At 47.2% G+C, this 25,789-nt stretch overlaps 1 protein-coding gene across 5 annotated transcripts in view; it reads left to right on the forward strand.

Annotated features, from left to right (window-relative positions):
- The first annotated feature begins 1,405 nt into the window (after window positions 1-1,405).
- MGAT5 (alpha-1,6-mannosylglycoprotein 6-beta-N-acetylglucosaminyltransferase) overlaps window positions 1,406-25,789 on the forward strand; it is a 325,980-nt gene continuing 301,596 nt past the window's right edge. For 2 of the 5 annotated variants that reach the window (XM_026510104.4, XM_026510107.4), the window contains exons 1-2: window positions 1,406-1,796; window positions 18,463-18,519. The gene's annotated coding sequence lies outside the window, so the exon portion shown is untranslated. Of the gene's footprint in view, window positions 1,797-16,656; window positions 18,520-25,789 lie in introns of those variants that run through there. The other 3 variants (XM_026510105.4, XM_057316180.1, XM_026510103.4) reach the window with 2 other exon arrangements.

The following is a 25,789-nucleotide window of genomic DNA, read 5'->3' on the forward strand; positions in this document are numbered from 1 at the left end:
GGATTTCACCAAAAGGTCTTATTAAGAGGAATAATCCTGTCCATGCAGATTTCCTTGGGGCTCTTGAATATTACATGGGCAGTTTCTGATAGCTGAGGATCCAAGTGGCTGAAAATTTGGGGCTCATCTGGTCAAAAAATGTTAGAGCCATTTCCTTGAGCTTGAAGTTAGAGGTAGGACTGTCCTAATGTGCCTTGAAAGAGAGGTAGCTCAACGTAGGAGAGGCCATGAGGTGTGTTTTGCCAAGATCCTGGAGTCAGGAGACCTCCCTAACCCTTGGGTGGCCCTGAGAACTCACTTATAAAATGAGAAAGTTGGGCTAAGTCATTTCTAGGGTCTAAAAATTCCATGATCCTGTTTTTAAATACCTCTGTTGAGGAGGGTGGGCCGCAGAGTGGTGTGATCTAAATTCAAGACAGAAGACCCCAGGGAGGACAGTGAAGTAGGGGTGGAAAAATCCCACGGGGAAGGTAAGGAGAAGTTGAGGATAATTCTCATACAGTAATCTGATGTAGTGACTGGTTACAGGGCCTGAAACGTGCTAAGGTTATGAACCTTGTCATCTTGACCCTTAGGTGGTCCACCAGGCCATTCTCCCTCCGTTCTGGATCCTACTTAACAATGATCTATAATGTTATGATGTACATGAATGACTGTCTCTCCCAGGGCTTGGTTGGATTTAATAAGTCCTGTCAGTCAATGTTTGTGGTACCTTCAGGGCATGCGATGTGTTTTATTTCGTTTTGAATTTACAATAGTACAATGTTCAGCTAGCTCATCCAGCGTGTTCATAGACGCCAAGAGCGAGAGGAAGAAAAAGAAAGAGAAATGGAATTCATCTATCGAGCGCCTACTACACGCCAAGTATACCTAAGTGCTTAACATATGCTTTCTTTCATCTTCAAAATAGGCTCCTCAGGCTGCGTATGCTCATAGATAAAAGGCTGAATTCAAATGGTTAAGCGACTTGTCCGAGGTCACAAAAACCAAGTGTAGACTCATATGACTACCTATAACGCATTTTACAAAGAAGGAAACGGAAACTCTGGGAACTTATAAAAGTTGTATGCACCGGTAAATGGGTGAACCCCCAGTCTTCCCTCACTGGGCTTCACTGCTAGAAGGCCCCTAGTGCTTCAAAGCCCCTGGACTGCACCACTCCGGAGTATGCTTTGTCATATGAGCATTGGCACGCTATCCCCGACGTTGCCAGAATATTATTTATGGCCGCGATTAACTTGTGTCCCCTGCTCCTTTCTCCCTTTGGGCTGCGGAATTGAAAGGTTGCTAGAAGTCCTCTCCGACAGAGTTGAGAGTTTGCAGACGGCCCCTGAGAAGCTGGGGCGTTCCGAATTGGCTAAGCGCTCTGCCTGGGAGGGCGGGGAGTTTGCTGAATGTCCCTGGCCAGAATCCCTGCCTTCAAGAACCGCGAGCCCAGAAGCGGGGAGAAGTTGGAGACGTTGGGTTTGGGGGGTGTTGGAAGAAATTGTGGACAGACCCCCGCCCTGCTAGGCTGAGCCCCCAAGGAGCGTCGCTACAGCGTCCGGGCTGTGGGTGGACGCGCCGCGCGCGGCCCCGCCAGGGCTGGGAGTTTGCAGACCGTCCCTGCCGCGGCCCGCTCGGCGGCGGCCCTGCGGCTCCCGCGGCAGCCGCGGCGGCCCCGGGCGCGATCCAGCCCAGGTAGCCGCGCCGCAGGCTCGGGGCGCCGCGACCCCGTGCCCCGCCGCGTCGTGGGCCCCGCGGGGACGGCGGCTGGAGGGCGCTCCCTGCTGCTACTGCTGCTGTTCAGCAACGAGGTGAGAGCCACTGGGTCGGGGCGATCGCGTCGGGCTCGCCATCCCCGCGGGGAGATGCACGCAGAGGGGATCGCGGAGGGCGCGGGGAGCTGGGCGCGGGCGAGGAGAGCCTGCACCGAGGGCGGCGCGGCCAGGGGCTTCCGCTTGCCGCCTGCGTGGGTGCCCTGGCTGCGGCCGCTCTGCGGGATCCGGGAGTGCAGCTGGGGACGCGCCTTGAGGCGCCCACCTGCTTGGGGCAGCCCTTCCCAGGGGAGACAGCAGGCCCCCAGGGCCCTTGGGAAAGAGGCTTGTGGGCTTTTCAAGGGACTGTCCAGAGGAGGCTTTGGTGGCGCGGACTGGAGGAGAGCTGCTGGGAATGGCAGATGGGCGCTCGGACCGCGGAGGAGCCTGGTGGGGTCACGCTGCGGGTGTGGGCCGGGCTGGGGTCCCCGGGACCGGGGCGCGCGGGGCGGGCTCAGCCACCGGCCAGTGGGGAGGAAGAAGAAGGGAGGCTGGCCCGGGGCCCAGAAGAGGAGGGATGCGGCGGACCGACGCTCCGGCCTGGGGGACTAGGGAAGCCTGGGGGAACCCCCCACCCCTTGGGGCCAGTCGCCGGCCCGCGACCCCGTCCAGGCGCTCGGCGAGGCTGCCCGGCCGGAGAGGCTGCGGGGAGCGCAGAGCCCACACCCGCGCACACACTCCCGGAGAGCATGCTCAGTGCGGCCCTGGGAACTTCCTGCCGAGTCGTGAGCCGCCCCGGCCCCCGCCTGGCCCCCTCTGGGCCCCCCTCCGGGTCCACGGCGTGCTAAGTTGGGGGCGACCGAGCGCGTGGGTGGGTGGGGGGCGAGGCGCCCGCCTGTCGCCCTTTCGTGCTGCTGGCTTTTGCTCAGATCTCAGCGCTGCTCGCGCCGACCGCCCCCGCGGCTGGGAACGGGGGTGTGGATGTCATCCACCGCTCCCCAAGGCCAGGTCCGAGGCCGGGAGGCCAGAGGCCTGGCGGTGCGGCCGCTTGTCTGGTGGACTCGCTCTCTATGCACTCGCCGAGCGCACGGACCCTGCGCCGGGAGCAGACTGGGTGGAAGGGGGTGTGTGAGCCGGGGACGCTCGCGCGCACACACTTGCTGTCACACACAAAGCCATGGTTTCGTAGCTACCGCGCGGAAGAGGGAAGAGGTGGCGCTTGCAATGTCCAGCCACGTTTGGAGCACCAGCGGGGTGCTCTGCTGAAAGCAGGCGATGCTTATGGTTTTCAGAGATGCCGAGGTCGAGGTCTAGGGCCCGGTGCGGGGCAGACACTGTTGTAGCACCCGGCTCTGGCAGCCCACTTAGGGAAGGTTGGGCACTTACGGAGCTGTGAAGTTGGGGAGGGGAAAGCTGAGGTTTGTATGGGGTTCGGGAGGGATGGCAACAGTGCACCTGGAAACACTCAGGTTCGTTAGCGGTAGGATCTCATTTGTAAAGAAAGGCAAGTGGGAAGCCGGTGTCCCAGCCTCTGTTCATTGTCAGGACCTGAGGGACTTGGTTGGATTTTACTCCGGGAGCACCGCCCCCCCCCCCATGTTAGCAACTGTATAAGCCACATCTTGAGCCTTGACGCAGGATCGATCGGAACTGCCTTTAATTCAAGAAACCAAAAAACAGTTTTTTCATGATATACATAACCATCACAGATCTGTCTTGAAAAATGGATTTTCACCCCCCCACTTCCTTCTTTCCTACAAATTCTTTTTGTTGTTATTGTTCAAGGCTGAGATAAGCACCCTTAACTTTGGCACTGCTAGGGTTAGAGCGGAGCTCCATTTTCTAGAGGCCTTTTTAGTTATCTCCAGTTACCACCTTGCTGTCTGGGTAGTCAGAGTGAAGTGGAAAGGTCCTGAAAAACAAAGTGTTAGAGGAGAGGGGAGAAGGAGACCTTTCTGCCCCTTTTAGGAGCTGGGACAAGAGGAGAAGGGCGCTCCTCTGCCTGACACCGAACTCTGGCAGAGCTGGGTGCCGGACTTAAGGTTTAGGCTTTTCCTTTGGTCTCTAGCTTTGTTCCAGCTTGCCTGGGTTTGGGACACTTGGGCTTGGAGTCACTAGGAGAAAGGAATCTGCAGTCCTGGTTTGGGGCTTCGCGGGGTTTGCATCTACACACGCAGCTGCTGGTGGGGTTGGTGTTTAGGCGGACTGGGATGGCAGGAGGGCTGCGGGCTCTGCCCAGATCCGCCAATGGCATCTGTGCGCTGCAGCCCTGCTGCCAGCAGGGCTGCGGCTCATGGGCTTTTTGATCTCAGCAGCACATATTTCAAGTGCTTTGTGTTTGAAGTGTGAATACAGGACATAGATATATTCACACATATGTATGTATGTATGTATATGTTTTTATAAAGAAGCGTGTGCATATGCAGCGTTCTTCAGAAGCATCTTGGAGCTGGAAGGGACCTCAGGAGATCATAGGAATTCAAATTTTCTCCTTTCCCATTCAGTTTTCTCAGTTTAAAAATAACTAAAGCAGCCTTCTGCCCAGCTGGCCTCCAAAAGCATTGAAATGCCAGAGTCCCCTGTGATTCTAGCCCAGGCGGAGGCCTTTGGCTCCTCCGCTGAGAAGTGTGGCTCCTCAGGATCCATTGTAGATGTCAGTCATGGAATACCACCTTTCCAAATGCTCCCTGTGGCTTGGGATCTAAGTGACTGCGGTGTCACCCTCATACTGATTTTGGCAGGGGCCAGTGGCCAGTGTGCCCTGCAGAGATGTCCAGAAAACTGCACAGAGCAGTCATCATCCTTGCACTAGGAAGTTCATGTCCTTCTTCACTCTGTGGTCATCTAGGCTCCTTCCCGGGAGATGTAAAAAGTAGTGTGGACTCGTTTTATTCCTTCCTTCTTGTGTGTCTTGGCCTCCTGGCTCTAGGAGGGCGGGGTGGTGGTGGAGTGAGCGGCTTCCCCTGTTGATATTATTATAGGAAATCTCAGGAAAACATATACTGTCAGGAGCTTTGTCTCTGGGGGTTTGTCGTGTATGTCAGTTTGAGAAAGGGTCCTTGTGTCCGGTGAAGAGTTAACTGAGCGTTTTGGCTGACGGAAGATGTGTGTGTTCCAGAATCCAGGTACTTAAAAAAAAAAGAGAAAATAATTTTATATTTGGGGGCGGATGCCATGTGGGTGACAGCTGAGAGGTTTGGGTCACAAATAAATTTGGTGCTTGTCAGTGCAAGTTTTACTAGTGTGTCTTTAAAGTCCGTAAGTGGCTTTGAAGTATAGAGTCACTCTTAATAACCAGAGCTGGGTGTACTTTTTAATGTGTTGGAAATTGAGTAGAGATCTCCCCAACCGTTCTTGAAGTTTCTAATCTAGGTCTTGTCCCTATACTATATGGCATCTTGTTTCAACATCAAAAACCTGAGCACCTCGTGATCTCTCTGCCAGCTGCTCGTGTGTTCATGGAAGAAGTTTGTCCCGCAGCCGCCATGAGCCATGCCCTGTGCTGGTGCTGAGGATAAAGATGTCCTTTTTCTAAATTACCTTTTGAACTTTTAATTTATCTGACCTTCTCATTCTGTGTGTTAATGCAAACTAATAGTTCTTGGAAGGTCGCCAAGGTGGGTCCCAGGAGCCTTAGTACTTTAACTGTGTTCTCTCAGCTGGAAGCGTGGGGACTTGAGCTCTATTTGCTTCCTTGGGCTGTTTAATTTATTTGTTTGTTTTTTTCCCTGCTACAATTAAATTCATGTTTTCCCGGCTTTGTCACATCTGGAAAACTGTATGTGTGCATGAGAGGAGTTGGAAGGATCGCTTTATTTCTTCAAAATCCCAGCGCTCTCTTATCTGAACACATAACCTTCTGGAAAGAGAATAGGAGCCTTCCTGTCAAGGCCATTTGCCCAGCCTGAAAATTCTGGACAGGCAAGGATGATAAGCTGTCATGGCTAGGTTTGGTGGAGTTCTCCCTGTAAAGTACCCCCTTTCCCCCTCCCCTCCCATGCTTGTGTTGAGGCCTCCTGGACTTGGCCCCAGCTGGGGTGGTTATGGAGGATGGCTAAGGAGTATTTCTCCACCCTGTTGCCCATGCCCTTAGGAGTGAGGTGTATCCAAGTACTTTAGTACTTGTTAAGAGTTAAATACTGGTGTTTGCATTTGATTTACTTAAAAAAAAGTCAGACCTTCAAGGTTACCCCTAGAATAGATTAACAGCCTCACTTTTGCATCCCTCTGTGATTTTTGTGGCTGGCCCTGGAGGGAATGTGTGCCGCCCACCCACTCCTGTCTCAGCTGCACTCCTTAGTGTTGTAGTTTCGAGCACAGACGGCTTATAAGTCCTGTCACGCTAGTAAGATACTTTTCGAAAGTATCCTACACAGAACAGTCTTCCATGGTAATAGTGTTGGATCTCTTTTGTGTCTCAGTCCCCTCATGGGAGTGTGCTGTGTTGGTGATGGTCACAGATCCTATGTGTCATTGTGGAGAAATGTCAAGAGGTGGGCAAGACCATAGAGATGGGATGAAAACACGTACCTTCTGTAATTGACCTGGTTGCATATGCTTCTTTCCGATTTCTTTTACTACTCCCTACGATGGTAAAGTGAACACTGTTGTCGTTCCCAGTTGATATACTGGGACACTGAGACGATTGTGAGGTTGTGAAACCCGGCTGCGGTTGTGCACAGCTAGCAAGTGACAGGGCGAGGATTTGAGTGCAGGTGGTCGCGCAGGTGGTCTAGGTCCAGAGTCCATATTAGCGGACTATGCTTAGTGAAGGCTAGCAAACTCATCCTGAAGCAGCCAGCACTTTCCCTCCAACCAAAGCCAAGAGGAGCCTTAGACAGGCGTTGGAAAGCAGCTCAGGGAGATCCTTCTGGACTCCTTCTCTTTCTGGCCGAGGGCATGGTGGTGCAGAGAGCGAGAAGGGCTTCCTCGAAGTCTCATCAGCCAGTGGGCAGCAGTGCCAAAGCTGGGTTTCAGTTCTCACCCTTGGTTCACAGGGACAATTGATAACAACTGATAACAGTTGTGTGCCTCCTTTGTTTGCAGAAATGATTCAGGAAGCAAATGTGGTGGTCATTTGGCATCTGTCCCTCCCCCTCCTAGAACCCCCTGTGCCTGTGAGCTCATATCCAGCTTCACCTTAGAATCTGGTGGGGAGCGGGTGGTGTGTCCACATTTTTTCACCAGCCCCAGACAGGAGAAGCTGAGCAACTTAAATTATGCCTTTAAGTGATGTGTCCCCTTCTTCATGTCCTTGAGTTTGACATCCTAAGAATATAGTCTGGGATGGATTTTGCATTTCCCTCATAAGTCCTCTCCCTCTTTCTCTTTGTGTGTGTGTGTGTGTGCGTGTGTGTGGTGTGTTGGTCTGTCGGTCTTTCTGTTTCTGTATGTGTGTGTGCGTCTTATGGCTCCTGGCCCCGCTCAGCATTGACTTCCATTCTACAGGAGCATGGGGTAGGCAAGGGGTGACTTGGCAGTGGCCTCGGGGCTATTTCTTAACAGTTCCATTAAAGGGCCAGTGAGGACATTCCCACAGTGTCTGTGGAATCCTGGAAAGACTGCTGAGGCCTTGGAAAATATCCCTCTGACCACCGGGATCACTGTACTTCGTGGAATCTTCCAGTTGGGTGTGACAGCAAGCACCATTTCCTTTCATTTTATTCCTTCCATATGACCAGGATTACCTGGGGCATACCAGGGCTCCTGCCTGTTCCTGATTCTAAACATTTCTGGTTAACAAATAGTCCCTAGCTGCTCAAGGAGTTTCAAGTCTAGTCCTGGTCAGGGCCTGCATGGAAGAGTTCAGTGCAGTTGGGAGGCAGTATGCAAATGAAGAGCACATTAATTCAGCCCATGTGACCACTTCCGGCCTCAGTTCTTATGTTGAGAAAAGTAAGAGGGGATTGAATGAGCTCCAAAGTTCTGTTCAGTCCTGAAGTTGTATAATCCTCTACATATGGCAAAGGAGGTGTGGAATAAAGAAAGAAGATTCCGTTACTGAATAAAAAGAAAAGATTGAGGAAAAACTCAAGTTGTTTTTGTTTTTGCTGGTAGACTCCCTTCAGGACACAGTTGAGATGCTTACCTAAGAAGAACCAACCCTTTATTATCACTATTCTTTAAGGATGTTTATTTTTGTATATTTAGAAATAAAAAGACTTGGTCCTTACTTCCCAGCCTAGAAATAACCCGTTTCCCCTCCGAAGCTGTTTTTTGCTTTGGGGAATTGAGATGTAAAGAGCAGAAGATGACCAGGCCCCCGGACTTCTGTGGTTCTGTGGCACAGTGCCCTGGGGAAACCGGCTAAGGATTTACCCCGCCACAAGCTGGGCCGAATTCTGTGTACATACCTTCATAACAGCTTTCCTGTGAAACAACTACGTTCAAAGAACAAGGAATTTGATATCAATCTCCTTGCCACTGCTTTTTTTTTCTTAACCATCTGTTATTTTCAGTTCCGATTTTTTTTATTTACTAGTGCTCATGCCAATGAGTTTTCTAAATGACCGACTCTTTCTCTTCCACATCTTGTTTAGGAGAGCACTGTCTCTGCCTCATGCTAAGTATGATGTTTCTGTGTACCGTCGGTGCATTTCTTAGTATTTCTTGCTGTACTTCTATGGGATTTCCCTCAGCCCCTCTCTTCTCATTTTTCAGAGCCACCAAGGTTAGTGGCAGCACTAAGTGGGGATTTGGAGGGGGGTCTCCAGCGGTGACGTTATGTGGATGATCTTTCATCATCCATTATTGAGGACGTACAGATGTAATTCTCTTGGGTGAATGTTACCATTTTTCTTCTATAGATTCGCCATTCCTTATTTGCTTTTCTGAAGCCCAATAAGCTTCAAAAAGGGAAAGTTTCTTTCCTAGGTGGGTTAAAAAAAAAATACATCTGACCCCATGAGCTTCTCAGAAAGAAGTATGGCGCTCTAGAAAGCACGACTGGAAGCTCCATTGCCCGGCACAGAGCCTGTGCACGTGACCAGTCACATGATCAGCGGTGTAGCCGGGCATCACGGGTAAACTCCCACCATGACAGGCCAGCGTCTGCAGTTAGCTGGCTGTCTTCACGCAGGTCAATTCAGTGTTCTAGGAGTCCGATTATTCATGTGTCAAATGAGGCATCTCGTAGCTTCTCCTACATCTGTGGGATTCTTCTAGTGTGCCTTCTTGGCTGAGCTCAGCCTGCTTATCTAACTCTGCTTTCTTTAATCTGTCCTTCATATGCTTAGGTGTTTTCCTAGTTTTGAGGACCTGTTTGGTTGTGCTTGTTTACGGTTCTGTTGTTTAAATCAATCAGTGGACTTTTTGTAGACATTTTTCCCCCCTTACTGTGAGCATAATTCATGGGTTTATGGACCCAACAAATTGGGACTCTGTGTGAAATAGGGTGTGTGCGTGTTTGTCTGGCTGTGTCTATATACCGCCAGAGCATATTACCTTATTGTCATATTATCTACAAAAGGAAGTAGGAGTGATCAGATGGGAGCTGCAGATCTGGAGTAGCCATCAGTTAAAAGAAGCCTCTAGAAAGTTTGTGTGGAAAGATTTTGGTCATATGGCTTTTCCCTAGCACATGCTTGTCAGAGCTATAGCTAGGATGTCTGTGAAGATTGTGTGGATAATGATTTTATTACACTTTCCTATAGACTGCAATAAAGTGTTTTCTGTGATAACGAGTAGCTTATTCTATCATAGTGCCTTTTCTCTAATTGCCCCTATAACCAGAATCAGATACAGCTTTCCATTTTGGATGCCGTGCCCAGTTAGTTGTTCTCCAAGTTCCAGTTTCTTCCTCCCACTCCAGTGGCTTTAAGAGAGACTTTTCGGTTCCCTTATTGTCAGCCTTTAGTATAAAGATTACAAGATTATGCAGTCCTTCTGTTACTGCTTGAACAAATAACCACAAATTTAGTGGCTTAAGGCAATACAAATTTATTTATTTATTTATTTATTTATTTATTTATTTATTTATTGTTTTATAATTCCAACACAGGCTTCTCTGGCTAAGATCAAGTGTCTGCTCCTTCTGGAAGCTCTAGGGAAGAATCCAGTTCCTTGCCTCTTTCAGCTTCTAGAGGCAGCCCACATTCATGTGTCAGGGGTTGTGCCCCCTTCCTCCTCCGTCCAAACCAGTAATGCTGAGCTGAGTTCTTGTCCCTGTGCCATCAGCCCGGCTCCTTGACCACAGCTGGGAACGGTTCTCTGATATTAAGGATCTGTGTGATCAGATTGGGCCTGCCCAGATTATCCAGGATAATCTTCTCATCTCAAGGTCCTTAATGTAATCTTGTGTGTCCTGTAAGGTAACATTCACAGGTTCCAGGGATTAGGACATGAACATCTCCGGGACCATTTTTCTGCCTCCCACAGTGCTCAAAACTCTGTGAAGAAATGATTTTTTACTCTCTATGTAGAACTCCTCCTTTCTGTCAAGGAACTTCAGTGTCACAGGAAACTTGCTTATTTCCCTCATCTTTTTTGGATGCATTAAAATGGACTGTTTGTAAAACCCAGTATTTCGGATTTGAGTTCTGCTGTGGTCAGACACGGAGCTGTGCACGTGTGCGTGTTCAGGCATGTGCGGTATCCGCAGTCTTCCTGCAGTGAGGAAACTGCGGGGCGGAGGGAACTTGCCCAGGGTCATAAAGCCAGAAGTGCTGGAGGCAGGATGCGAAAGTGGATCTCACTGATTCTGAAGCCTGGGTTCTTTTCGCTCGGCCTGCCTCCGAAGTGATAATGGAAAAACAAAATGAAAAACGATAATGGGGAAATGTGAAATAATGTCAAATCTCTCTGCTTCTGCCAAGGTGGTGACAAACAGTAAATATTGCTTGTGATAGATTGATTGCACTCATGGCCCCAATTAATGGCCTCCCTGTAGCTACACTTCTTGCCTTATAACTTTGTAGTCCCCCTTCCTTCCCTCCCCCACCACTGGGATTGGCCATATGATGCTTTGGCTAGTGGGGCGTTAGCAAATGTCCTGTAAACGGAGTTTAGAAGAGCCTGTGTGTTTCTGAATGCCTTTTACAGAGCTGGGCTTGCTGTCTCAGATCCTTGCCACAGCCATGAGAACATGCCCAGGCTAGCCTAATGGAGAGTTCTGAGAGACACATGGGATGAGCCAAGCTGTGTCAGCCAAGGCCACCCTAGACCAGCCAATGCGCAGCCGAACTCTTGGGTGCTCAAAGTCTCCTGAGCATGCCTTGCCAAGATCAGTTAAGCCTGTCCTAGATCACCAGAACCTAGCTAACCTGTAGAGTCGTAGAAATAATCGATGATTGTTGTTTTAAGCCACTGAGTTCTGGGCAAGTTTGTTATACAGCGACTGCTAACTGATACACACCTCATATTAGGTGTTTGAATAGCATAAGAAGTATTCTTAGTGTCCTTTTGAAGGTCATTTTGGACTGCTCATAACTAGTTAATATTTTTTGGAAAAATTTAGTATATTTTAAAATATTCTTTTGTTATACTTTAGGCTCAAGAACTTGCTCATTGTACCTACCCTTTTTCCTCCTTTCTTTCTTTTTTTTTTTTTTTTAACACAAACGTCTTTTAAATTCTTATCAGTTTAAGTCCAAAGCAGACTTGCTTTTCCTCCTCAAACTGTTATTTCTAGCATGCTGGCTTTGACCCCCAGTGTACAGTAGGAAATGCATATTAACTCTTAACTCATATATACATGTGTACAACAGTAAGAAGAGTTTCAAGACACAGTACCCCTCTGCCTCCGATGCCGTCAGCTGCTTTCTATTCTATTTTATAGACTTAAGAAACGCTGGTTAGGAGTCAGCACTGTGGCCTGCTGCTTATTTATAAAGTTTTATTAGAACGCAGCTACTCCTTGTTCATGTAGTGTTTATGGCTGCTTTCAAGCTCCGATGAGAGACTTGAGTAGTTGTGACAGAGATTATCTGGCCTGCAAAGCCTAAAGTATTTACGACCTGGCTCTTTCACTGAACTGATTTCATAACCCATCAGTTAGTCGTGACCCTCCATTTAGAAGATACTGTTCAAGTGACCGTTAGCTCTCCTGTATTCTTCTGGAAATTATACTAAACAAATCTGTCACATGTGAAAACTACCTCTTTTCCTGTGTCATACTCAGACTCTCTCCTCTATTTACTTAGATTCAACAATTAATGTTTTTGTGATTTAACTTTATACCTGACTGGCTTATATAAGACACTTTTGGAGCATTTCTGAAATGTTTCGTTTTTAAGTGATATTATCCACCCCCCCTTTCTAATTTAAATGAGGCTTTCTTGTGAAAACTAGCTGGAATGAAAATGGACACAGATTCCATTCAAGCGCTAGTTACTTATTCATTAGATTGCAGCAGTGCCTTTTTTTTTTTGTGATATAATGGAGTCCATTAGTGGAAGTGGGAGAGAAACAGAAGTAGCTTCTTGTTACCACACCTTTCTGGCAGTTGGTCCTTACTGCCACATTTCTGAGTTAGGGTGGTATTATTCCTAGCATAATAAAATTTAAACACATTAAATCTTGGACTTTGGGTGTTGGAAAGACTTTGGAAAAAAATATTTTTTCATTCAGACCCAGTTAGGTCCTTAAAGGCCAAATTTTCCTGACACCTAAATTTTCTAAGCCTGTCACAGAGGGACAACAATGTTATTTATGTCATATGGCTAATGAGATTGATGAAAAAGAGCTGAGGCAGAAAAGGCTTCAGAAGGATCTGGATATGTCTTTCTGGAATCTGAAATACCAGATGAAGAATGGTCACTGGCTCGTTTATTTTTTGGCAGTGAGAAAGAAATCAAAATAAATGAGCTTCAACTACAGCATGAAGAGTTTAGGTAAAATCTGAGAAATGTCCACTAAATAAGGTAGCTCCTTTGACATTAGAATAGATTCTGGCATGCTGGCTTTGACCCCCAGTGTACAGTAGGAAATGCATATTAACTCTTAACTCATATATACATGTGTACAACAGCAAGAATAGATTAGAATAGATTCTTCTGAGTATTTTTTTTATCATTTATCTGAGAGAGAGAGTGCATGGGCGCGCCAGAAAAAGAGACACAGAGAGAGAGAGAGAGAGAGAGAGAGAGAGAGCAAGCAGCACATAGGAGCAGGGGGAGGGGTGAACAGAGGGAGGGGTGAGTGTAGAGCCCTGTGCTTGCCTGGTCCCAGGACCCTGAGACCATGACCTGAGCCGAAGTTAGATGCCACCCAGGCGTCCCCTGAGTATTTTTGATCTTAGCTGCCTCCCTTAGTTCAGGCAGGTGGTTGGGCTCTTCTGAGCGCTAGCAACAGAGACCTGATGGAGCTTGTTTCAACAAAAGTGGAGAATTCATGTTAGGGCTCCAGGAGCAGGAGCCCGGAGCCTCCTGCAGCCTGGGATCTCGAGGCTCTGGGAACCCCAGCAATCTCCTTTACTTTCTCTTTGAGTCCATCTGCCTGGTTGGTTAATTCTCCCCCTGCCTTATGCTTTTTTTTTGTCCCAAGGGCAGGACCCTGGGTAACACTAGCTACTGGGGAAGTCACCCAGCAAGACTAGTCTTTCTTGTAACACAAATTCCAGTTTCGTGGGGAGTATCTCCTCAGTGGCCCAGCTTGACATCACCCAGAAGTGGGCAGAGCTAGGAATTGCAATGGGATTTTGGCTAGCTCCAGGGAGTCTTATGGGGGCTTTTTAGAAATTTGTGGGGGAAGTTTTGGTTGTTAATGATTGAAGAGTGCTACTAGCATTTATTGGTGGGGACCACGGATGCAAACCATCTGTGATGGGTAGAACAGTCTTTTTTTTTTTTTTTTTTTTTTTTAAGATTTTATTTATTTATTTGAGAGAGAGCTCGCTCACACATAAATGGGGGGAGGGACAGAGAGGGAGAAGCAGGCTTCCCGCTGAGCAGGGAGCCCAATGTGGGGCTTGATCCCAGGACCCATGACTTGAGCTGAATGCAGATGCTTAACCGTCTGAGCCACTCAGGAGCTTCTAGAACAGTCTTACACTCCGAAATGTATCCCATGTCGCACTGTGAGACAATCATGGACAACAAAACCTGTTTACTACTTGAACCTAGAGGCCCTGTCTTACACATAAACAAAGAGCATTTTGTATGTTTTAGGTAAGCATTGACTTTCTCAGCTGATGAAGAAAGATTGCTTTGTTTCGTTGGGAAATGTACCAAGAGATGTTTGCCGTTTTGGAAAATCACACCACCCCTGGCATCACCACGTCACCTGTGTCAGTCCTCATTTGAAGCAGACCTATTTTTTGATTTTACCTTAAAACATAAGCAACTAACGACCCCACTGTGCCTTCTAGATTGGTCTCGCCCAACTAATTGCATATTGAAATACTTGTTAGTTTAGTTATCAGTTATTTTCCTTTTATTCTCATTTATATTACTAAGCCAACAAATAGATACGTTTGAAATGGTGCTTAGGAGGGTTATCTAAAAAGTTGATTTGAGAGAGTAAAGGGGCATTAGAAGTTTGCTGTAAGCTGGGAGCTTCGGGGCTGATAGAGGTTAGAACTGCACTAGGAGAAGTGGTTTGTAGAGTCATTCTTGTCTTCTAGCATAATGATTCAACTGAATTAAATATTCTTAACGCTGACCATTTAGGAAATTAAAAAAAATTGTGTCTCATGCATTTTGTGCAGCTAGCCGACTGTGAAAAAAGGAATAGACATGTTGGCTCCACACCGCTCCTGTGTGTGGATGGCGGACGCTCCATGGTGTGCCCTCCCCACCCTCCCGTCTATGTGGTTTCTGGCTCCTGCTGGGCCAGGGCTCGGTTGTGGGTCTCCTTATCCTTCTCTCCTACGGAAGAGCCATAGGAGTATGGAATTAAATCAGATTATCACATAAGTTTCACATGAACTACTACAGGCTACTCCGTCAGACGTCAAGCTCAAGCTGGGGGCTTTCATGGGAAAATACTACACTTTGATTTTCACTAACCTCTAACCCAGATTGAGCAATCCTTAGCTTGTGAATACTGGCCATAAATTATAGTGTTATTAGTATTGTCTGTGACTTTGTCACCAGTAGAAATCCAATATTTTCATCTCACATTATAGATGTCTGACAGATATCTTGAAATATCAATACTTTAAAATTATGGTGGTTATTACACCTGCTGCTAGATAGTGTTATTTAATGTGTTAATAAACAAGCATATGTGTTATTATATCACAGTTTAAAAAATATTTTGGTAACCATATTTAAATATCATCGACTTCCTCCGTAATCCTGTGTATTTCATTTTATGTCTTTAAAAAGCCCTGAGAAGGGGTCTGTGTACGTCCCCAGGCTGCCAGGGGGTTGGTGGTACAGAAATCATAGCGTAGAACAGTGGAGTGTCCACCCATCGCTGCCCCGTCTCTTCTGTTGTTGACAGGTGACCTCCTCCTGACATGGCCTTTCCCCAAGACTGCCAGATATGGGTGTGGAAGGGGGTGCGGGTTTATCCCCAATTGGCTTATTTTCTTCTTAGACCAGAACTGGTCAAAGGACTGAGCTTGAGTCACCCCTCAGCTCATTCTTTATCAGACATGAGGAGGCAAGTTTGTCAGAACATTCCTCCGGCAAGGCTGTATTGATCAGTACGAGGTACATGATGCATTTAAAGCCAAAACATACTGATTATCTGAATTCTAAGCAGAAGTGTGATTTCTAGTTCAGTTTTTCAAGCAGAGAAAAACCACGGACATTCCGCCAGACAATTCCCTATATACATCCCAACTTCAGTGTTCCTCTTTGTATGCTCCAGAGTTACATAATCATAACTAACTCTAAGACCGCATTGCTTAAGAAATACGTTGCACAAATGGCTGCCAGGGGTGTTCTTTGTTACCATCTGGCGTGTGGGGGAGGGGCATTTCCTAGAAGTTAGGGTTTGGGTGGAGGTAGACAGCTCCATAGGTGTCTGGTTGCCCCCTGGCCACCCAGGGAGTCCAGCCTAGAGGGTGCCATGCTGCAGCTATCACTGGATTCCTGGGAAGGACCTCAAACTTTCTCTGTTTCTGGAAACTTCTCTTAATAGGAAATGACTTTGCCACAGACAAGCCCACTGCACTGTTCTTTGCTGTCCTCCAGACACGGACTCATTGTGCTGCCATGTGCATCTTTTTCCTCTCACAGCTTCTAAATCTATATTTAGAGCATGAAAATGCTGAACGTTTCCTTTCTAATTTTTTAGAAGTTGAGCAGAGGGAGGGTTCTTCACGCATTCAACATTAATATCTTGGACAACCATGTTAAATAATCATGGGAATCGTATTTTTTATTCTTTGCTTCAAAAAATATGCTGAAGATTGGCATTGAGTAGTTTCAAATGTTTAACCTTCACTTTTGTGTGGGTTTAGTTACTGATCAAATTTTTCACGGAGTAAAAGCCACTCCCTTAAGGAAGTAGGAGCAGCCCCATTACATGATATTGTTACTGCTCATGTCAGACGTGAGCACATACGTGTACTTACGGAGCTTATTAATGAAGTGACAGCATCTCTCTCGCTTGCTCTTTATAAAAGGGAACAGCAAAATTCTGTTGATCCTGAGCCACCGACTGTCCTTATAGATTTATGTGCAAGATAGTGTGTACCACTTGGCCTAATTTTTTTTAAGTAAGTTTTTTATGCATAGCCTGTTTATTATTTTTTTATTTTCATTCCACTGTAATTAACATGCAGTGTTTTATGAGTTTCAGGTGTACAATGTAGTGATTCAGCAATTGTGTACATTACACAGTGCTCACCACTATTAAGTGTACTTTTAATCCCCTTTACCTATTTCCCCCATCCCCCGCCCACCTCCCCTCTGGTCACCATCAATTTGTTCTCTATGGAGTCTGATTTTTGGTTTGTCTTTTTTTTCCTCCTTTGTTTCTTAAATTCCACATATGAATGAAATCATGTGGTATTTATCTTTCTTTGACTGACTTATTTCACTTTGTGTTATACTCTCTTGATCCATCATTTGGCCAGATTTTTAAAGTGAGATACATCAGATCCTTTTCCCAAGGAAACTATCCTGTCATTGGATCCATAAGGGCAGGTGTTTTTTGGGAAAAGACTTGAGAAAGCAGGAAATTCACCAACTTCATTGGCTGAGGGGTGGTGGTTTTGCTCAGTTTGAAGGCTCTTTTACCTCTCTCCCCCATTCGGAGCTGCATTTACCAGGCCTGTTTTTCATAGAGGTTTGGTGTGGGATGAGTTTTGATCTTAATCCTACCTCTGTGGTGAGAGTGAACAGCGTGCAGATCTGGAGGATAAAAGTTTAAATGTCCGTGAGTGATTCATCTCCTGATCAGGTGGAGAACAGAGTTCATGGTGCAGCTGCTACACACAGATAGATCCCATTACCCCCATTACCATTCTCTAGACCTTATTGCAATGAAACGTGGAAAATATAGGTCCTCAAACTGACAATCCAAGATGAGGACCTCACGTACAGAGTAACGCCTTTTCCTGAAAGTGGACCTCTTGAGCACGTAGCTGGTGTTCAGGGGAATAAGGGGCACTTCTGGGAACCAAGCCTGGAGCACATTGTCTAACTTCATGGTGATGACAACCCTGTAAATTAGATTCCCTTGTTTTCATTGAACACACGTGAAACCGAGGTTTGGAGAACTGTCTTGCGTGCAGTGACTCACATAATCATAAGGGGCCCATATAATTTTATCACCCAGACTTGAACACTTTTGAGAGTAAAAGGGGATGCTAGTAATGATTATGCTGGGATAATAGGCTTCGATGGTACGTATGGTCCCCTTGCTAAATAAGGTGCCGACTGGGGGTTGAACTCAGGTCTTTGGTTCTCCATTAGCTGTATTAGATCAGGCCGTCTCATCTACGGATGAATTGGTAAGGCGCGCAAGGAATAACGTTCTGAGGATGAGTCCTGAACTAGGTCTAGAGCCAAAGAGCAATGCCTCTGAGGCTGGTGGAAGGCAGGTGGTTTTTCTCTTCCTATAAAGTGGTTTTCTATTTTTCGTTGAAAAGAATGGGTCTGCTTTAGCATTTGCAAGAAAGATAAAGTGAGACTCATAAAATCTCATATCCAGGGCAAACACCTTCATAGCCAGTAGCTGTTATGATACAGAGTGATTTAGTAGATTCTTCAGTGGTAAGGTGTGTAGATGAAATTTACTACCCCTGTTTTTAGCACTCTGTCCACGACTGTGATTATCAGCACAGATTTGTGTGATATAATCATTGCTGTGAGATGTTAAAATGAAATCCCAGCACCCGAACAGTGGCACTGCCAGTGTTGGACGCTCTGGCTTGTGAGGAGGCTCTGTGCCTCCATCAGCCTCAGACACACACGTGTGAACACACTCAGCAGAGGCGCAGACACAAAGATAAATGAAGCCCAAGGTACTTATAACTGATATTACAGCCCAACCCTGGAAAGTAATAAAGAACATCACATAGCTCTCCAGGATTTATTTGTTCCCTGTGTCATGTTCCCTTGCTGCCTTCGAGGCCCGTTGAGGTGTGAAAGCAAAAGTCGCCTATCAGAGCAGTTCCGTAAACACCACGGCCTCTAAAAAAGTCCTGCTGGATGGCCATTCATCAACAAGTCGGCAGTGCCGAAGAATGACGAAGAATGACATGCCGTTCAAAGGCACTGCTGGAAACCTAGAGCAAGTAGGCGGGTGGGTGAGAGTTACATGTTTGGGTGGAAATTTGGGATCGGGCCTTCAATTGAGAGCTCTTACTTGGCCTTCCTTCTACACCCAGGTGCCTGGGGGCTCTGCCTTCTGAACCTTGGAACACCCCAAAAGAGACAGTCTCTGAGTGAGTAAAATGAAACTTTCCGGTGACGAAGCCTTTCCCCCATCAGGAGTGACCATTGGGACCAGGAGAGGGACTGGGGGCAGGGGGAGGGCTCAGGGATCTGCACCTGCTCCTGTGATTGGTTACGCTACTCCCTGAAGAATGCAACGATCTCTGGTTGTCTTCGAATATCCAGACTGTAAGAACCATAGGAAGAAAGGGATAAAGAAAGGGGGGGGGGTAATCAGAAGGGGGAATGAAGCATGAGAGACTATGGACTCTGAGAAACAAACTGAGGGCTTCAGAGGGGAGGGGGCTGGGGGAATGGGATAGACTGGTAATGGGTAGTAAGGAGGGCACGTATTGCATGGTGCACTGGGTGTTATACGCAACTAATGAATCATCGAACTTTACATCAGAAACCAGGGATGTACTGTACGGTGACTAACATAATATAAAAAAACATTAAAAAAAAAAAAAAGAACCATAGGCCATAAGACAGAAAAAGAAAACAGGGTTGGAGGAGAAACGTGAGAAGGGGAGGCGGCGGGGGAGGGGCGATAAATGCAGGGGCCTAGGTAGCAAACGGCAGCCTTTCTGCTGTGGAAAAGGGCAGAGCGTGGAAGATGCAGACCAGCTGTGTGGGCTTGGGTAACAAGGGTCTTCTTGGAAGGGGGCAGGAAATATCAGCTGGGAAGTCGGAGGTCTGGGGTCTTTCGCTTTCCCTGCCACCAGCTAGCTTCATGAGCCCCTGTTGCTTCTGCCAAAGTGCGCGCGTTTACTGAGTACTTCTATGTCAGGCGTAGGTACACAGAGGTGACCACAACACCGGACCTTTCATCTAGGGTGGAGACCTGTCATGAACACTCCCGTTGTTCCGATGTTCATAGGAACAGCTAACTCTTACAAGTGTTTATGATGTGCCAGGGAGTTACGGATCCTTCCCCTTGATTTATACCTATTAGCTCTTTTAACCCTCCCAACAACCCTGTGAAGTAGGGACGACCGTCCTAGTTTGAGAGAGGAAGAAACTGAGGCACAGAGAAGTCAAGTCATTTGTGCCAGGTTGTACAGCTAACAGGTAGTGTAACTGGGATTTGAATCCGGGGAGCCTGGCTCTAGAGCTCACACTGTGGCGCGCTTGTAAGGGGTGTGTGTGTGTGTATGTGTGTGTGTATGTGTGGGTAGGGAGGCTGTCGTACCTTCTTGTTGCCTCCATTGCTGGACCATCAGCTGCTTGAAGCAGCAACCATGTTCTCCTTATTAACTTGTATTCCTAGCGCCTGGTCCATTGTAGGCTCTGGGGCATTTTTTTGAGTGGGTGGGTGGATGGGCGGGTAGATGGATGGAGGAGATAAGTAGGGTCTTCAGGGAGCTTATAGTCTAAAGAGGAAGATGCATCCGTACACACCTAATGGTGGTCACTGTCAGGCAGGAAGCTGCTTAGCCCCATCTGGGGCATCGGGGAAGACTTCTTGCAGGCGATACCTGAACTGAGCCTTGAAAGAGGGGCAGATTTGGGAGGATCAGGTGGGAAAGGCGTGCCAAGCAGAGAGGTTAACTCGAGCGTTGCCTCAGCGGTCAGCGCTTCCCGGAGCACAGAGGGCAAGGCAGGGGCTGCTGGAGATGGGGCCAGGTCAGGAAACCCGTCCCTGGGAAGGTGATGAGTCTTGCTCCTGGGAACTGTGGAGAGCTCCTGAGGGAGTTTGAGCAAGGGAGTGACATGCGCAACTTTGGATTTCAGATGGGGTGTTCTGGCTGTCATGTGAAGGGTGGAAGGGACAGGAAAGCAGTGGGGGCTGGGGAGAAGCTACTGCAGTGGTCCCGATAAGAGATCATGGGAACTTGAAGTGGAGGTGAGGGGAAAGGAGGCTCAGAGGGGTGAGAGGGGAGGGTGCCCCTTCACTCTGGACATGTCGCATGCAAGCCATCCTCAGGCTGCTGCTGTGCTGTGCTGTGCCAGCAGTGCCAAGCTGGCCTGAGTCCCGGAGGCTAAGGACTGGGGTCAGCGTGGGTCTAGGCATTAAAGAGTGAGAGAAGGAGCCATCCGGGAAGGGTATTTTGAACGTAGAGGCAGGGGCAGGCCTGGGGTCTCAGACCAATGCTTCAGGTGACAGATCCTTACCAGCAGGAGGAGGTAAGAGGCCCGGGGTGGGGGAGGGGAGAAAGAGTGGAGCGGGGAAGGGGAAGGAAGGGGTAGGAGTAAGGAGTCGGGAGGCAGTGGCTGGAGGAAGAAACCAGGAGGAGCAGAGGTGGTGTCAGAATAGACAGGGAATAGGATTCCATCGACAGGACAAATCCAGAATAGGTAAATCCCCCCAGACTGAAGGCAGGTCAGTGGCTTTCAGGAGCTGGGAGGAGGGGGAGAAATGGGGAGTAAGTGCTTGATGGGCCCCTGGGGATTCTTTTTGAGATGATGATGTTCTGGAACTAGACAGAGGTGGGGCTTGCACAATATTGTCCATGTACTAAATGCCACTGAATTGTACATCTTTAGAAATTGATTCAGTGATACACGATTTTCATCTCAATTTAAAAAAAAAAAAACTGGGAAGGGGAAAGGTAGGAAGGAAGTGCAGTGGGTCACATCCGATGGCCAGGATTTTCTGGCACCTGCCCTGCTCCCTGCCCTTTCTGTAACAGCTTTCTTTTCATCGCCTCCCCACGGCAGACCTTGTTTGGTTTCCTAGAATGTACTAGAATGCAAGCGCACCGTGCGATTCAGTCCTGTCTCTCTAGTACCGGCACGGAGTGGGTGCTCGGTAAATGCTGGAGTGGATGGATGAAGCCTGTCGGCCGGGCTCCTGGAAATAGACTGGGGAGGGGGTGCCAGTTTGGAATTGCAGGCTGAGGGTAAAGGGAAATGGAGCAGACCGAAAACAAGAAAAAGCCTGAGATTCTGATGTTAGAAGGCCTGGGGAAGACGAGAGCTTGAAGTCACCAGTAAACAGGTCCTGTGGTTGGTTTCTGTGTCTTCATCTGCTTTTTCTGGTGCTGCCGAACTGCCTGAGTACAGAAGGGAAGAGAGACTCTTCTGTGAGATCCAGTTTGTTGGGGATTTTGCTGCGTGGTGAAGGTGGGGAGACAAGGATTTGGGAGAAGAGGGGATTTGGAAGTAAATGGCTCAGGGAGGTAAGGGAGTCTGGGAGGGGTAGCCTGCGAGCCTGAGAAAATGGAACAAAGTGCTCCCGGGACTCTCAGGCATAGAGGGCAGGCCCGCAGTGTTGGGAGTGGAGACCGGGACAACTGATCTGGACAAGATGTCAGGGATGTGGCTCAGGTGGAATGAAGGTGAAGGTCACTGGGCTGCAGGTGGCCACTGTGTTGCAAGCCCAGGGCGCTGATTTCCAAAATTTGGTACTCAGGATAACCCTTGGGGTATGGGAATAAAATGTGAAAACTTTTATGGTTTTCATTAAAATTAAGGGCTTATATTTCAGTAATATATACATGTTTATTATTTTAAAATAAATGAACATATCTTAGGGGTGCATGGTCCCTTTTTCTAATGGGATGTGTGACCAAAGTATTTGTGGAGACTACTGGTTTGGGGAGTTGGGCAGGTCCTTGGATAGCTGTGTTTGGGGGTGAAGTCATATGGAAGACCAGGTCACATGGCTTGCTGAAACAGAAGCTCTGTGTCTCCTCTGTGTCTCTGTCACCATTTCCTGGTCCACCAACTAAGGGTGCCTACCAGAAAGGGCATAAGGTTTCCTTGGAGTGACTGGCTCTTTGCAAACCCATTATGTGCTACAGACTACCCTTTTTAAGTGACCACAAACTATTTGCTCAATATTCCTTGTAGAACTTGAATACCCACCAACTTCAATAGTGTCTAGAATTCATTTCCACCCTTGAACCCTGGGTTTTTGTTTGTTTGTTTTGTTTTGTCTTGTTTTAAATTGGACCTTTCTTTCCCTTCTCTTCTGACTTCCTGGATATTCACTAATGTTCTACCCTTTCCCCAAGAGATTATGACTTAGGGAAGTTGTTTTTGTTTTGTTTTGTTTTGTTTTGTTTAGGAACCCGGGATACCATTTTCCTTAACCTTAAAGTTTGTGCTGCAATTAACTCACAGGTTCAGAGAGGTGGGGATGGTGGGAGGGAGGAGGAGTCTGGTCTTGAACCAAGGTGCCCTGGCTTCCAATTCTGACTCTACTGTTCTGAGCTGTGCACTTCTGAGCAGTTGCTTAACCTCTCTGACATCTGTTTCATTTTAAACTTGGAGAGGTGATTATCTAACTGATGGGTTTTGGGAAAAATGAAAGGAGTTAATGATAATGTGAAAGTCCCTTAAACTTGCCAGGACTCAATAAATGCTCATTCTTTCTCCTCCCTGACACTCCCCACCCCACCTCCAGTTTCCTCCTATGCTCGCCTCTTGTAGATTTCCACCCTGATGGAAGAGACAGATAGGAAAGAACAAAGGGGCACATCACTGACACTTCCTCTTGGGCTGGTTTAAAGGTGTCCATGACGTTGGTGAGCTCAGGTTTTCCTCGTGATCTCTGGTGTGTTCCTTGCCCCAGCCTTTATTCTGTTTTAAGGAGAGCTTGGGGCATCATCCTAAGTTCTGTTAGGGTGCTTGGTTAATGTCAGAATGACTCATTAATTATGAACCTGCCCCACCTCATTAAATGCCTTCATGAGGAACTGATTTCATAGGGGGCAGAAAACAAAATAATGCTAACCCTCTACCCCCAAACCCATTTCAGATAGCACATCAAAGGAAATGAGGTCTGAGAACATTTCGAATAAAAATGTTTGCATTAGGGTCATTTCAAAAGCCCTCTTGCAGTTTTGGAATAGGAACCTTCCTCTTTGAAGATGGTGACATTGTTAGTGGCCAGGAGACTCTCCCCAGCCTGTTTGTGACATTATGTAGCCGGGCCCTGGGAGTGCTGGGTGCCTGCCCCCACGGCTGCCTCTGTCTCACCTCTGGGTGCTGGCCAGCCACGTGCCTGCATGCTGGTTTGGACTGTGCTTCTCTCCTGCATGTATTTGGAGTATTGTTAATACTTCATGAATGGAAGAAGAATGGAAGACATTTAAAGATCATTCTGGAGTCCTTAGAAACGTGTGGTTGTGAAGAAAAATAGGCCTGAGAGCTACTTAGCTTAGGCTCTTGCTAGGATAAGTAGGTGCGACGGCCCCTCCCCACACCAGGAAAATAGTTTATTGTTTAGTTAAAAATAACTAGCTTTGCATGTATAACTGGAATTCCAACACAGATGTTAATGTATTTGGGGCTTTTTTCCTCCCCCCCCCCCCCCCGCCCCCGAGAGTGATAACATCAGGCTCTGTTTTGAAATTCCTAATGACTTTATTTCTGTATTAATAAGATGGGATAAGAGTACAGCATGGCTGTGAGCACGAGAACTAACTCAGGAAGAGAGCCTTGCACTGTACCTGAAGTATAATGGCCACTTAATACATGGTAGAATGGTATTTTAAATTCAGGTTAAAGAAAAAGAGCATTCTGGTTCTATGCAGGCAGTGTTGCACTGTGTGAAAAGGAACCAATTGATTAAACACTTAGAAAGTTTCAAGGAACCTCCTTTTAAATCCCAAGATATTGGCATTCATGTGATGGATGTCTTGAGGAAGATAAAACAGTTGAATCTTTTTAGTGGAAGAAACAGAGATCCTTTCACAGGAAGTGGTACTTGAAAAATATTGCTGTAATTAAAATATATAGTGTAGTTAGTTTTTAGGAAATGTACAATTTTCATGGTTTGAAGGAGCCTAACAGAGTTACAAAAAAAAAAAAAGAAAGAAAGAAAAAGAAAAGAAAGAAAAGGAACAGCTTCTACTAGAAATTACCATTCCCCCCCCTTCTCTTCTGTTTGAGATCTTTCACCTGGTAGTAGAGCTGCCATTGGGAGGAACAGCTCCTGGAACTCTGTGCTCTAATAACACCTCCCCTCCTCCCTCTATTCCCGGAAATCTGTGAGCTTGAGTGGGAAAAGCGTTCCATCTTTATGCACAATGAGGCTCACTGGGATTCAGCATTTTCTTCAGTTGTGAACATCGGCAACAGAGCAAAGTAGCCTTAGAAGTATCCCGACGTTGTCTCCAGTAAGTCCACGTGGTTGCAGATATCCTCCAATAGTGTTTACACTCATCACTACTTCAAAATGGTGGTAGATCACAGAGCTACTTTGTAGATCTTGCTACTTGGTGTCTTGATAGACAGCACCCATCCTTGTATCACAATTAAAAAATATTGTGGGGGCGCCTGGGTGGCTCAGTCCGTTGAGCACCTGACTCTTGGCTTTGGCTAGGGTTGCGATGTCGTGGGCTGTGGATGGAGCCCCATAGTCGGGCTCCACACTCTCGGAGGCCGCAGGGAGTCTGCCTGAAAGATTCTCTCCATCTGCCCCACCCAAATAAATAAATAAATCTTTGAAGAAGTATCGTGATAAATAAATCTAAGGATAATTTGTTTACTTTGGGATTCTTTGAATTTTATTTTATGCGTCGGAAAAGTATTTGGAGGAGACGTCCAGGGGCTGCCCCTGTTTGCCAGTGCGGTCCACGGCTTACAAAAAGTTAAGACCCTCCTCTTCTCCTGGGCTTTAAATTTTATCCTAACAGACTAGGACTGAGGGAGGGCTCTCAGCCCTGCCTGCCCACTAGAATCTCCTGTGGATTCCCAGTGCCCAGGCCATTGCCAGACCAATTAAATTTGAACTTCTGAGGGCGGGACCTCAGTGATTACCTGTGAACCCAGTGTGCAGCGGAGGTTGGGAACCATTGGTCTATATGTTCAGATAAACCATTCTACTTCCCTCTTGCCTTCCTTCCTCATTTTTTAAATGAGAAATTAAGTTTCATGTTCATGGTAGAAAATGCAAACAGTACAGAAGAGCAGAGCTCTCCCACCTTTCTAGAGATAACTGTTGCTAACAGTTTTTGTGCATAAACAGTCATTATAGACCCACACATCCACACGCGTATCCACAGTGGATGGTATGTGTGTTCTACCCTACAGACGTACTTTATACATTTTTTTCGCTTATATCATACAGCGCTTTCATTACAGTTTCTGAGCTAGGTAGGTCCTTGAGATTAAAATTCTCTTTCTGGGGCGCCTGGGTGGCTCAGTCTGTTAAGCATCTGCCTTCGGCTCAGGTCATGATCCCAGGGTCCTGGAATCAAGCCCTGCATTGGGCTTCCTGCTCAGTAGGGAATATGCTTCTCCCTTTCCCTCTACCCTTCCCCCACTCTTGTGCTTGCTGTCTTTCTCTCTCAAATAAATAAATAAAATTTTTATTTTTTAAAAGATTTT

This window comes from Ursus arctos, unplaced genomic scaffold (genome assembly GCF_023065955.2).
Source record: "Ursus arctos isolate Adak ecotype North America unplaced genomic scaffold, UrsArc2.0 scaffold_1, whole genome shotgun sequence".
Taxonomy (NCBI): domain Eukaryota; kingdom Metazoa; phylum Chordata; class Mammalia; order Carnivora; family Ursidae; genus Ursus; species Ursus arctos.